The sequence below is a fragment of the Rhipicephalus microplus genome, chromosome 9, assembly GCF_043290135.1.
Source record: "Rhipicephalus microplus isolate Deutch F79 chromosome 9, USDA_Rmic, whole genome shotgun sequence".
In the NCBI taxonomy this organism is placed as follows: Eukaryota; Metazoa; Arthropoda; class Arachnida; order Ixodida; family Ixodidae; genus Rhipicephalus; species Rhipicephalus microplus.
The window spans coordinates 93764615-93778528 of NC_134708.1; the positions used below are offsets into that span (position 1 = coordinate 93764615).

General features: G+C 49.0%; 1 long non-coding RNA gene across 1 annotated transcript in view; it reads right to left on the minus strand.

Annotated features, from left to right (window-relative positions):
- The window catches only part of LOC142771410 (uncharacterized), a 43830-nt gene extending 40486 nt beyond the window's left edge, over window positions 1–3344 (minus strand). The window contains exons 1-2 of the long non-coding RNA XR_012885900.1: window positions 2953–3344; window positions 2835–2902 (exon numbers count right to left, since the gene is read on the minus strand). This is a non-coding gene — a long non-coding RNA (uncharacterized LOC142771410). The remainder of the gene's footprint in view (window positions 1–2834; window positions 2903–2952) is intronic.
- Between the last annotated feature and the right edge of the window lie 10570 nt (window positions 3345–13914).

Genomic DNA, 13914 nt, shown 5'->3' on the forward strand with positions numbered 1-13914 from the left:
GCAGCACCCACGATGCTTTGCTGGTACGTACGTGGTGAAAGACTTGGTCACTCACCTCTCTACGAATTTGTGACCTCGCTACAGATTTCGTAAAGTGGTGGGCGTACTATACTTGGACCTCGACCAGGAGTATACGCATTAACGTATACTTCGGAAGAGAAACATAATACTTCAGAAACAATTTCTGTTTTTCACCATTCGTGTGGAGCGTCTGTCCATAGCTAGAGAACCCGCAAGAGGCTTGTCACAGCCTGACAATTTAATGGCACCACCCCTTTCAAATGTTAATTTTTTATAATGGAAGGCCGGTTAACCGCGCTACTATTATCTCAGTGAAGGCCTCTTGAAAAAAGCTTACAAACCTGTCAACCCAATGAAGAAAGCAGATAAACGGCAGACACAACGACTCAACCAACAGTTGTGGGCTCAACTTGGACAGTAGTGAGAAATCCTTACAACATAATCAAATTGATCGAAGCCAAGCTGTGAGGTTTCACATCCCTGTTATTCAAGCTAAGCCCGTCCTATGGGACTTCGTTGTCTTTAGCCCATCGTAGTGTTTCGCCATCCTAAACTAGGTAATTGTATATAGTGTATGCAGATTATGTCCTTTCAATGTAATTGTGTTTATATACAATAATACTACAGTTTCCCCTCTAGTGTTCAGCTTACATTGGTTATGTGTTGACTACTTTTTTCATTTTTCCGTGAGTCACGGTGAAAATTTTCTTTGCTTTTTCCAGATATTATTTTGCCCAAAAGCACTGTTTATGAAGCGCCCTATACACATAAACACTGCTCGTTGAAACAAAATTACTGATCAAGTTTTAGCTAGGCCTGCTACACCTTTTATTTTTCTCGAACCTCGCGCTTAAGGAGTTCTTTCGCAAACGCACATCACCTTCTTCAAACTGGCCTTTGCTAGCTATGTAGCGGTCCATTTTCCACGTGCACCACCAACAATACAATATTTCTGAAGTGACATCAGTCATGTAAATTACAATTATTTTGTCGGCACACAACTATTGGGAAAACAGCACCCGCGTCATGCCTGCTAGGTAAATGGAAGCAAAGCATAATTAGGCTGGTCTAGTTACAAGTAAATCTGCAAGCCAGATCATCAAATTTGCACAAGTAGAATGAACAGCCTTCTAGGGGACTTGCCTTTGCAAAAAAATCAAGAACAGATACAGCACTGCCTTTTTGCGCACATGGGTGAAAATTATGTAAAACATTCAACGCTTTTCATTTTCTGAAATCGCAATTTTGCAGCAACATTTTAGAACTACTTGGGTTCTCATTGGGAATGGCCATGTTCCCTTCGCCTAATAATGCTTTAGAATAGTACTTACATGCTATGTAAGAAATCAGAAAAGCGTTTTGCAGAGTATTGAAATTTGTTGAGGCACAAAAAGCGACAGCACAAAACATGCCTACCTATTGACTCGGTTTTCACAACGTCACAGGATGTGTTAGTACCCTCATAGAGCAATGTTTCCCTACCAATAAGTATGCGTCGTAAATCTGAAATATGAGACCTTTGTGACGAAATATATATGACACGATAAACATGCACTTCAGGTATAAACGACATGAAGGTGGCTCTAACTCTGGCTTTGATGCGGCTATGTTTCTTTAGCGTTATGCTGAGCTTCCTCTCGCTGGACGTTATAATAGTGAGCTGCTTGTCTTGCACTATACTATTTGTGTTTCTTGCTCTACTAGAGTACAAGAGTAGTTACTCTAATTTTGTTGGCTAGAAAACTCCGGAACATTCACTAAGCAAGGTAAGCTTACACACACAAATAAGACTCATTGATACGTCAACCCGAGCAAACTCAGAGTAGCGTGCTTGATTCGTGTTACGGTTTACTCAAAAACACTGCGCCCTTGCAATAACGTAGCAAAGTTGAGTTCTCTAAAATGTCAACATTGTCGGGATAACAAAGAAATAAAGCTAATGTTTATAGACTCAGTGGCCAAGAATAACCGCGAAGCATAGTACTCGTATGGGAATCAAGGTAAACAAAAATAGTTCTTTTATAAAATTATGAGCACCGAAGGAAATATTTGTAGCGAAAATTCATAACACCTGTAAATACAGCAACAATATCACGCGAGAAATGCCGGGTGAAGGGCACAACTCCAGTTAAGAAAAGCCTAAGCAATGATTATTCTGATCTAGGTCAAAAGAAACTCCTTCTTGGAGCTTGCCTATAAAATAATATTTATGGCATCTAGAATGTGCACAAACAGATTGAAACATAAAACGGCTGTGTGTCAACTTAGCGATTTGGAAGAATCAAATATGCACTGTTACTGGTCGTGCTGGCAAGGCAAAAATATTTTTTCTCTAAATGCCTTGGAAAAGAGTCAGGTGCTAACAGATGGTAACCCGCTGTTCCTGTCGGAAAGCAAGTACTGGAAGATTCTTTTAGTCATACATGTAAGACATTTTAGCTTGATTCAGAGGACTAAACGAAGGCAATTTCAAGGTCTCGATGGGAAGGAATCACGCCACAAGTTGGCGCCAGCGGTTTACTCGCGAAATGTTCATTAGACCTAAAGAGACAAAACATATTACGGGTTGCTGGCTTGAAATAACAACAAGCATATATAAAGTACACTTCTCGGAGCCTTTGCCAGTCTTTTTGCAAAGTCCTCTGGCTGGCTGCAGTTTTTAGAGGAACTTATTGCAGAAACTTTCTTCATAAATAACAAATAAATGTGGTCCTTGAAAAAACATTGCAACAATTACTATACCATACCATAAAGGTTTCGTGTTTGTAGAGTTATAACTAGTTATTACAAACAATTACAAAATTCTACTGTACCATCAGTTCTCACGTACATCCGGTCGATGTGTCGTGCGTCAAACTCTCCCAGGAGGGCTATGCTGCGCCTGCAAAATAAAACGTTAGAAAAGCCTAATGTTATTGTTCTACATTTTACCTTTGTCTGTCGTATGAGCAGGTCCTGTTGTAAACGATCTCCTGTGGATTAATGCTACGCATTACGTTGTACTGGCAGCAGAGGCGTCCTCCTTGACTAATTTTGTACGTCCATATACGTTGCCGCGTGTTCACAAACTGAAAATTGAATAAGCAAGAAATATGAGAACTAAATAGACAAAGGCTGCACCATAACTCTCTACGAGTGAGTCAAAATTTAGAATTATAGCTTTTTTTGAATTGAATTTTATTCATCAAGCGTGAACATGGAAAAGTGCATGGGTACAGATTCACTGGGAGGTCCCAAGGTAAGAACCGCAGGCGGGACCTCCCATGATGGAAAAAAAAACTGAAATACATTGTCAGCAAATAAACACAGCTTAACAAAAGAAAACAAAAAACCATTAGAATAATAAGCAGGAACACTAAAAAACAAGGAATACATCGTCAATCTAAAAAAAATGTGGTTATGAATACCACAACAAAAAAAGACATGATAATACAGTTATAATTCAATCAAACAGAAGGGCCTAACAAGAAAGTCTTTAGTTTGGATTTAAAAACGCAAAGTGATTTAGAAGATTTAACATCATAGGTTAGTGAATTCCAGAGCGAAATGGCCGAGAACAGAATCGTTTGTTTGCCGTAGTTAGTGTGTATACACGGAAGTAAGAGATTCTGGCGGGAGGCAAAGCGCGTTGAATTGAGATTATTAGTGATGCAATGAGGGAGGATATCCAAGACAAGGTGATCGTGCAAAACATTAAAAAATAAACTACCAATGCTGTACCTAAACAGATGATGAAGCGGCAAAACACGGAGTTGATAGAACAGCGGGGAAGATTTTGCTTGTCGATGGGAAAATGTAATGATGCGTAACGCTTGTTTCTGCAGTATTAGTAATGGGGCGATGTGGGTATGATACGTACCACCCCAGGAAGAAATGCAGTAATTTAGGTGACTGTGGACGAAAGCGTAATACAAAGTTAGGAGAGTTTGCAAGTTGAAGTATGGTCTAGCTCTAATCAAAACTCCTATGCCGAACACAACTTTCTTTGAAATGAAGATTACGTGTTCATGAAATTTAAGGTGAGAATCGACTATTACGCCAAGAAAATTAGTGCTACGACGAAGTTCAATTTTAATACCGGAAATATACAGGGAAGGGAACCCGGAAATTTTTCTTTGCAGGGAACTAAAAAGCAGAAAGCAAGTTTTAAGAACGTTAATAGATAACTTGTTGAAGAGACACCATCACTCGAGGGAAAATAGGTCAGCTTGGAGCATTTGCGTTAAGGTACACATGTTTTGGTGGAAGTTAAAGATGGTAGTGTCGTCAGCATATAGTACGCATTGTGAAGAGGTTAAACAGCGAGGAAGGTCATTATTGTAAATTAAAAAAAGAAGTGGGCCCAAGATTGAGCCTTGTGGAACGCCAATGTTAACTGTGACCGGGGGTGATGTTGCTGTGGAAACAGAAAGTATTTGTTGCCTGTTTAAAAGAAAGCTGCGTAACAAAGTTAGAGCAGGACCCGTAATGCCATAACGCTCCAGTTTAGTGAAAAGAATGTCATGGTCAAAGGTGTCAAATGCTTTTGTAAAATCCATGAAAACAGCAGCAGCAACGTCGCCGCGATCAATGAAAGACTTAATTTTATGTGTTAGACATGCAGTCGCAATATTAGTTGATAGGGCAGTACGAAAACCAAACTGAGAGGGGGTGAGTAAGTTGAATTTTTTAATGTAGCGGGAAAGACGGGTCTCAATAAGTTTTTCTAGAACCTTATCTAAGAAGAAAAGAATAGAAATGGGTCGATAATTATACATAAAGCGCGCGTCACCCTTTTTGAGTACAGGAACGATTTTTGCTATTTTCAAGGACTGTGGAAATCATCCGGTTTTAAAAATTAAGTTGAATATATAGCAAAGTAGTGGCGCAACAAGTCGACGTACAAGTTTCAAATGGAACCCATGAATACCATCTAAGCCAGGCCCGGTAGTCTGTAATCCTTTAATGGTAGCTTCGATTTCGTCGGAACAAGTAGGACATAGAAAAAACAATTGGGCGCAACGCAAAAGGTCAGAATAATAAGGGCACGCGGGAAGTTGTGAGCATACACCCGAAAAATGATTGCTAAATGCATTAGCAATGTCAGCAGGTTCAGTAAATGATGAGTCGCCCTGAACAATGGATTTGATGGGCTTGTGCTGAGTAGCGTTATTCAGGAATTCCTTAACTAACTTTCATTTTTCTTTTATGTTGTTACCGCACCTATTGAATTCATTATCGTAGTAGCGGCGCTTGGCGGCTTTAAGGAGCGAGCACAGAACTTGAGAGTAGCGTTTATAACGTGCTCGGAGATTAGAATTTAAAGGTTTGCGCTTCATCTTTTTGTATAGATTATCTTTTTACGCAAGGCAAGAAGAAGGGAATTTGAAAGCCAAGGGCACCGAGGGGCAGTGTAACGCCTATTGGAAGTTATTATTGTTGTACAGTCACCGACAGCATTGATCATTGCATCAGAAAATTGCTGTAAAGCGATATCAGGATTCGAGACATTGAATATGCTGGACCAGTCTATTTCTGATAGAAGGTTTAAAAATTTTTCACGATCAAATATAAAATGCTTGAAGGTTTCAGTTTTGTTTTTTCCTGCTTGTGCAAGTAAAAAAACACGGGGAAGTGATCGGTAATATCACAGTCGATAGTGCCATTTTCAATTGGGGAATCATGGTTAGAAAAATTATGGTCAAGGAGGGAATGGGAAGAATGATCTACAACACGTGTAGGCGTATTTATCAGTGACTCATAACTGTAGCTACAACAGGCACTAGTGTAGATCGAAGTGATAGGATTCGCAGAATCAAGAAGATTGATGTTAAAGTCACCCATGATGAACACATTTTTGTTTTCCAAAGACAAATTATCAAGCACAAGAAAAAGTGCATCGCAGAAATCAGCTGCATTAGATGAAGGAGAGCGGCAAACGGAGCCAAAGACTGTCCTATTAAGATTTGAAGAATCAATTGGATCGAGTTCAACCCAGACAGATTTGCATTCGGGAACATTTATGCTTAAATCTTTGCGTCGACAATACGAGAGCTGGTTTGAAACGAAAATGGCAGAGCCCCCGTAAGGGCTACCACTACGATGATCGTATTCGCTACCATAGTCGGCAAAGCCATACATATCGCGATCTTCACAAGTGAGCCACGTTTTGGAGAAGCAGATGATGGAGAAATGATGGTTCAAAGTATGAAGTAGTGTGGAAATCTTGTTACAGTTCTTTTTAGGGCTACGAGCATTGAAATGTATTGCGCTGAAAACATTCGCGTTACCTAAACATTTAGCCACCTGTGCTGGTGAAGCACAATTCATCACAGACGAAGAGAGAAAGCTACAAAGCCAAGGAAAGTAGCCTACTCTGCAACAATTGCAAGGTCTTGGTCAGTCAGTACCCGAAATACACGACTGTTGCTTGTTTTACGCGCCTTAATAACACAGTTCTCGGTCCACACGAACATCCAGTTTTTGTCTTTCTTTAGCGCGTGCGCCTTTCCGAGCAATCTCTTGTTCTCCGGGGTAAGGCGTTCATTGATAAAAATGGGTGAATCCTCGCGATCATTGAAATTGAGGTATGAGGTCGCAAGGCGGGCTTTGCGTTGCGGGCTTCAGAAAGGAAACTGGAACGTTTGTCTCGTGACCGAAACCTGGCAATGATGTTCAGTTGATTTTTTACATGTGTGGGGACCCGATGCACAGTATCAAAATCATCAGGAGTCACTGGGCAACCGACTTTCTCTCTGATTAGTTTCAGAATCTCTGAGCAGTTTTCGTTTTGAGTTACAGGAACTCCCCTAATTTCAACGTTATTTAAACGTGAGTATTGCTCGACTTGAGCCACTTTTTTGAAACGGCGATGGTTGCACTCAGCCTGTGACTTGTTACTGGCAACAAGGGTGGCATTTTCCGCCTTGACAGCCTCAAACGTCTTATTCATGAAATCCATGGAAAGTTTCATCTCGTTTAGTTCACGCTGTAGATCCTAAATTTCAGCAGACTTGCTGTCTACCAATGCGAGTTTCAGCGCGTCCAGAGATGCAGAAAGTTTCTCCAATTTTGCATCAACAGCAACCTTATATTGTTCGAACTCTTCAGAAAGTGACGCGACAGTGGGTTTGATGGTTGGGGCGAGCGATCCACACTGCGGTACCAATTAGAAGTTCAAGAAAATAATTCGCACTGTCTTACCTGGGTCAAAAGATGATTTCGATTAGTGGCCGGTCAGAGCGGTCCGCAGTGGAGGATCGCTCGCCCAAAAGTGGTGGCCGTTGGCGCGAAGAGCAATTTATGAAGGATCCGGCGTTGACTGCAGAGACACCTCGCGTTGTAGGCGGGAACCACAGGCTTCCAGTAACAGCTGAGCTGTGCACGCATCAGCGGAACAGGTGACAGAGTGGTCAGCGGCACGCGACGGTGAATATGCAGACGATCCGTCACCGAATTATCAGTCGGGCAGTGCCTGGGTCAAAAGATGATTCCGATTAGTGGCCGGTCAGAGCGGTCCGCAGTGGAGGATCGCTCGCCCAAAAGTGGTGGCCATTGGCGCGAAGAGCAATTTATGAAGGATACGGCGTTGACTGCAGAGACACCTCGTGTTGTAGGCGGGAACCACAGGCTTCCAGTAACAGCTGAGCTGTGCACGCATCAGCGGAACAGGTGACAGAGTGGTCAGCGGCACGCGACGGTGATTATGCAGACGATCCGTCACCGAAGTATTAGTCGGGCAGTGCCTGGGTCAAAAGATGATTCCGATTAGTGGCCGGTCAGAGTGGTCCGCAGTGGAGGATCGCTCGCCCAAAAGTGGTGGCCGTTGGCGCGAAGAGCAATGTATGAAGGATGCGGCGTTGACTGCAGAGACACCTCGCGTTGTAGGCGGGAGCCACAGGCTTCCAGTAACAGCTGAGCTGCGCACGCATCAGCGGAACAGGTGACAGAGTGGTCAGCGGCACGCGACGGTGAATATGCAGACGATCCGTCACCGAAGTATCAGTCGGGCAGTGCCTGGGTCAAAAGATGATTCCGATTAGTGGCCGGTCAGAGCGGTCCGCAGTGGAGGATCGCTCGCCCAAAAGTGGTGGCCGTTGGCGCGAAAAGCAATTTATGAAGGATACGGCGTTGACTGCAGAGACACCTCGCGTTGTAGGCGGGAACCACAGGCTTCCAGTAACAGCTGAGCTGCGCACGCATCAGCGGAACAGGTGACAGAGTGGTCAGCGGCACGCGACGGTGAAATGAAAACGATCCGTCACCGAAGTATCAGTCGGGCAGTGCCTGGGTCAAAAGATGATTCCGATTAGTGGCCGGTCAGAGCGGTCCGCAGTGGAGGATCGCTCGCCCAAAAGTGGTGGCCGTTGGCGCGAAGAGCAATTTATGAAGGATCCGGCGTTGACTGCAGAGACACCTCGCGTTGTAGGCGGGAACCACAGGCTTCCAGTAACAGCTGAGCTGCGCACGCTTCAGCGGAACAGGTGACAGAGTGGTCAGCGGCACGCGACGGTGAATATGCAGACGATCCATCACCGAAGCATCAGTCGGGCAGTGCCTGGGTCAAAAGATGATTCCGATTAGTGGCCGGTCAGAGCGGTCCGCAGTGGGGGATCGCTCGCCCAAAAGTGGTGGCCGTTGGCGCGAAGAGCAATTTATGAAGGATCCGGCGTTGACTGCAGAGACACCTCGCGTTGTAGGCGGGAACCACAGGCTTCCAGTAACAGCTGAGCTGCGCACGCATCAGCGGAACTGGTGACAGAGTGGTCAGCGGCACGCGACGGTGAATATGCAGACGATCCGTCACCGAAGTATCAGTCGGGCAGTGCCTGGGTCAAAAGATGATTCCGATTAGTGGCCGGTCAGAGCGGTCCGCAGTGGAGGATCGCTCGCCCAAAAGTGGTGGCCGTTGGCGCGAAGAGCAATTTATGAAGGATCCGGCATTGACTGCAGAGACACCTCGCGTTGTAGGCGGGAACCACAGGCTTCCAGTAACAGCTGAGCTGTGCACGCATCAGCGGAACAGGTGACAGAGTGGTCAGCGGCACGCGACGGTGAATATGCAGACGATCCGTCACCGAAGTATCAGTCGGGCAGTGCCTGGGTCAAAAGATGATCCCGATTAGTGGCCGGTCAGAGCGGTCCGCACTGGAGGATCGCTCGCCCAAAAGTGGTGGCCGTTGGCGCGAAGAGCAATTTATGAAGGATCCGGCGTTGACTGCAGAGACACCTCGCGTTGTAGGCGGGAACCACAGGCTTCCAGTAACAGCTGAGCTGTGCACGCATCAGCGGAACAGGTGACAGAGTGGTCAGCGGCACGCGACGGTGAATATGCAGACGATGCGTCACCGAAGTATCAGTCGGGCAGTGCCTGGGTCAAAAGATGATTCCGATTAGTGGCCGGTCAGAGCGGTCCGCAGTGGAGGATCGCTCGCCCAAAAGTGGTGGCCGTTGGCGCGAAGAGCAATTTATGAAGGATCCGGCGTTGACTGCAGAGACACCTCGCGTTGTAGGCGGGAATTACAGGCTTCCAGTAACAGCTGAGCTGCGCACGCATCAGCGGAACAGGTGACAGAGTGGTCAGCGGCACGCGACGGTGAATATGCAGACGATCCGTCACCGAAGTATCAGTCGGGCAGTGCCTGGGTCAAAAGATGATTCTTATTATTTGCCGGTCAGAGCGGTCCGCAGTGGAGGATCGCTCGCCCAAAAGTGGTGGCCGTTGGCGCGAAGAGCAATTTATGAAGGATCCGGCGTTGACTGCAGAGACACCTCGCGTTGTAGGCGGGAACCACAGGCTTCCAGTAACAGCTGAGCTGTGCACGCATCAGCGGAACAGGTGACAGAGTGGTCAGCGGCACGCGACGGTGAATATGCAGACGATCCGTCACCGAAGTATCAGTCGGGCAGTGCCTGGGTCAAAAGATGATTCCGATTAGTGGCCGGTCAGAGCGGTCCGCAGTGGAGGATCGCTCGCCCAAAAGTGGTGGCCGTTGGCACGAAGAGCAATGTACGAAGGATGCGGCGTTGACTGCAGAGACACCTCGCGTTGTAGGCGGGAACCACAGGCTTCCAGTAACAGCTGAGCTGCGCACGCATCAGCGGAACAGGTGACAGAGTGGTCAGCGGCACGCGACGGTGAATATGCAGACGATCCGTCACCGAAGTATCAGTCGGGCAGCGCCTGGGTCAAAAGATGATTCCGATTAGTGGCTGGTCAGAGCGGTCCGCAGTGGAGGATCGCTCGCCCAAAAGTGGTGGCCGTTGGCGCGAAGAGCAATTTATGAAGGATCCGGCGTTGACTGCAGAGACACCTCGCGTTGTAGGCGGGAACCACAGGCTTCCAGTAACAGCTGAGCTGCGCACGCATCAGCGGAACAGGTGACAGAGTGGTCAGCGGCACGCGACGGTGAATATGCAGACGATCCGTCACCGAAGTATCAGTCGGGCAGTGCCTGGGTCAAAAGATGATTCCGATTAGTGGCCGGTCAGAGCGGTCCGCAGTGGAGGATCGCTCGCCCGAAAGTGGTGGCCGTTGGCGCGAAAAGCAATTTATGAAGGATATGGCGTTGACTGCAGAGACACCTCGCGTTGTAGGCGGGAACCACAGGCTTCCAGTAACAGCTGAGCTGCGCACGCATCAGCGGAACAGGTGACAGAGTGGTCAGCGGCACGCGACGGTGAAATGCAAACGATCCGTCACCGAAGTATCAGTCGGGCAGTGCCTGGGTCAAAAGATGATTCCGATTAGTGGCCGGTCAGAGCGGTCCGCAGTGGAGGATCGCTCGCCCAAAAGTGGTGGCCGTTGGCGCGAAGAGCAATTTATGAAGGATCCGGCGTTGACTGCAGAGACACCTCGCGTTGTAGGCGGGAACCACAGGCTTCCAGTAACAGCTGAGCTGCGCACGCTTCAGCGGAACAGGTGACAGAGTGGTCAGCGGCACGCGACGGTGAATATGCAGACGATCCATCACCGAAGCATCAGTCGGGCAGTGCCTGGGTCAAAAGATGATTCCGATTAGTGGCCGGTCAGAGCGGTCCGCAGTGGGGGATCGCTCGCCCAAAAGTGGTGGCCGTTGGCGCGAAGAGCAATTTATGAAGGATCCGGCGTTGACTGCAGAGACACCTCGCGTTGTAGGCGGGAACCACAGGCTTCCAGTAACAGCTGAGCTGCGCACGCATCAGCGGAACTGGTGACAGAGTGGTCAGCGGCACGCGACGGTGAATATGCAGACGATCCGTCACCGAAGTATCAGTCGGGCAGTGCCTGGGTCAAAAGATGATTCCGATTAGTGGCCGGTCAGAGCGGTCCGCAGTGGAGGATCGCTCGCCCAAAAGTGGTGGCCGTTGGCGCGAAGAGCAATTTATGAAGGATCCGGCATTGACTGCAGAGACACCTCGCGTTGTAGGCGGGAACCACAGGCTTCCAGTAACAGCTGAGCTGTGCACGCATCAGCGGAACAGGTGACAGAGTGGTCAGCGGCACGCGACGGTGAATATGCAGACGATCCGTCACCGAAGTATCAGTCGGGCAGTGCCTGGGTCAAAAGATGATCCCGATTAGTGGCCGGTCAGAGCGGTCCGCACTGGAGGATCGCTCGCCCAAAAGTGGTGGCCGTTGGCGCGAAGAGCAATTTATGAAGGATCCGGCGTTGACTGCAGAGACACCTCGCGTTGTAGGCGGGAACCACAGGCTTCCAGTAACAGCTGAGCTGTGCACGCATCAGCGGAACAGGTGACAGAGTGGTCAGCGGCACGCGACGGTGAATATGCAGACGATGCGTCACCGAAGTATCAGTCGGGCAGTGCCTGGGTCAAAAGATGATTCCGATTAGTGGCCGGTCAGAGCGGTCCGCAGTGGAGGATCGCTCGCCCAAAAGTGGTGGCCGTTGGCGCGAAGAGCAATTTATGAAGGATCCGGCGTTGACTGCAGAGACACCTCGCGTTGTAGGCGGGAATTACAGGCTTCCAGTAACAGCTGAGCTGCGCACGCATCAGCGGAACAGGTGACAGAGTGGTCAGCGGCACGCGACGGTGAATATGCAGACGATCCGTCACCGAAGTATCAGTCGGGCAGTGCCTGGGTCAAAAGATGATTCTTATTATTTGCCGGTCAGAGCGGTCCGCAGTGGAGGATCGCTCGCCCAAAAGTGGTGGCCGTTGGCGCGAAGAGCAATTTATGAAGGATCCGGCGTTGACTGCAGAGACACCTCGCGTTGTAGGCGGGAACCACAGGCTTCCAGTAACAGCTGAGCTGTGCACGCATAAGCGGAACAGGTGACAGAGTGGTCAGCGGCACGCGACGGTGAATATGCAGACGATCCGTCACCGAAGTATCAGTCGGGCAGTGCCTGGGTCAAAAGATGATTCCGATTAGTGGCCGGTCAGAGCGGTCCGCAGTGGAGGATCGCTCGCCCAAAAGTGGTGGCCGTTGGCACGAAGAGCAATGTACGAAGGATGCGGCGTTGACTGCAGAGACACCTCGCGTTGTAGGCGGGAACCACAGGCTTCCAGTAACAGCTGAGCTGCGCACGCATCAGCGGAACAGGTGACAGAGTGGTCAGCGGCACGCGACGGTGAATATGCAGACGATCCGTCACCGAAGTATCAGTCGGGCAGCGCCTGGGTCAAAAGATGATTCCGATTAGTGGCTGGTCAGAGCGGTCCGCAGTGGAGGATCGCTCGCCCAAAAGTGGTGGCCGTTGGCGCGAAGAGCAATTTATGAAGGATACGGCGTTGACTGCAGAGACACCTCGCGTTGTAGGCGGGAACCACAGGCTTCCAGTAACAGCTGAGCTGCGCACGCATCAGCGGAACAGGTGACAGAGTGGTCAGCGGCACGCGACGGTGAAATGCAGACGATCTGTCACCGAAGTATCAGTCGGGCAGTGCCTGGGTCAAAAGATGATTCCGATTAGTGGCCGGTCAGAGCGGTCCGCAGTGGAGGATCGCTCGCCCAAAAGTGGTGGCCGTTGGCGCGAAGAGCAATTTATGAAGGATCCGGCGTTGACTGCAGAGACACCTCGCGTTGTAGGCGGGAACCACAGGCTTCCAGTAACAGCTGAGCTGCGCACGCTTCAGCGGAACAGGTGACAGAGTGGTCAGCGGCACGCGACGGTGAATATGCAGACGATCCATCACCGAAGCATCAGTCGGGCAGTGCCTGGGTCAAAAGATGATTCCGATTAGTGGCCGGTCAGAGCGGTCCGCAGTGGAGGATCGCTCGCCCAAAAGTGGTGGCCGTTGGCGCGAAGAGCAATTTATGAAGGATCCGGCGTTGACTGCAGAGACACCTCGCGTTGTAGGCGGGAATTACAGGCTTCCAGTAACAGCTGAGCTGCGCACGCATCAGCGGAACAGGTGACAGAGTGGTCAGCGGCACGCGACGGTGAATATGCAGACGATGCGTCACCGAAGTATCAGTCGGGCAGTGCCTGGGTCAAAAGATGATTCCGATTAGTGGCCGGTCAGAGCGGTCCGCAGTGGAGGATCGCTCGCCCAAAAGTGGTGGCCGTTGGCGCGAAGAGCAATTTATGAAGGATACGGCGTTGACTGCAGAGACACCTCGCGTTGTAGGCGGGAACCACAGGCTTCCAGTAACAGCTGAGCTGCGCACGCATCAGCGGAACAGGTGACTGAGTGGTCAGCGGCACGCGACGGTGAATATGCAGACGATCCGTCACCGAAGTATCAGTCGGGCAGTGCCTGGGTCAAAAGATGATTCCGATTAGTGGCCGGTCAGAGCGGACCGCAGTGGAGGATCACTCGCCCAAAAGTGGTGGCCGTTGGCGCGAAGAGCAATTTATGAAGGATCCGGCATTGACTGCAGAGACACCTCGCGTTGTAGGCGGGAACCACAGGCTTCCAGTAACAGCTGAGCTGTGCACGCATCAGGGGAACAGGTGACAGAGTGGT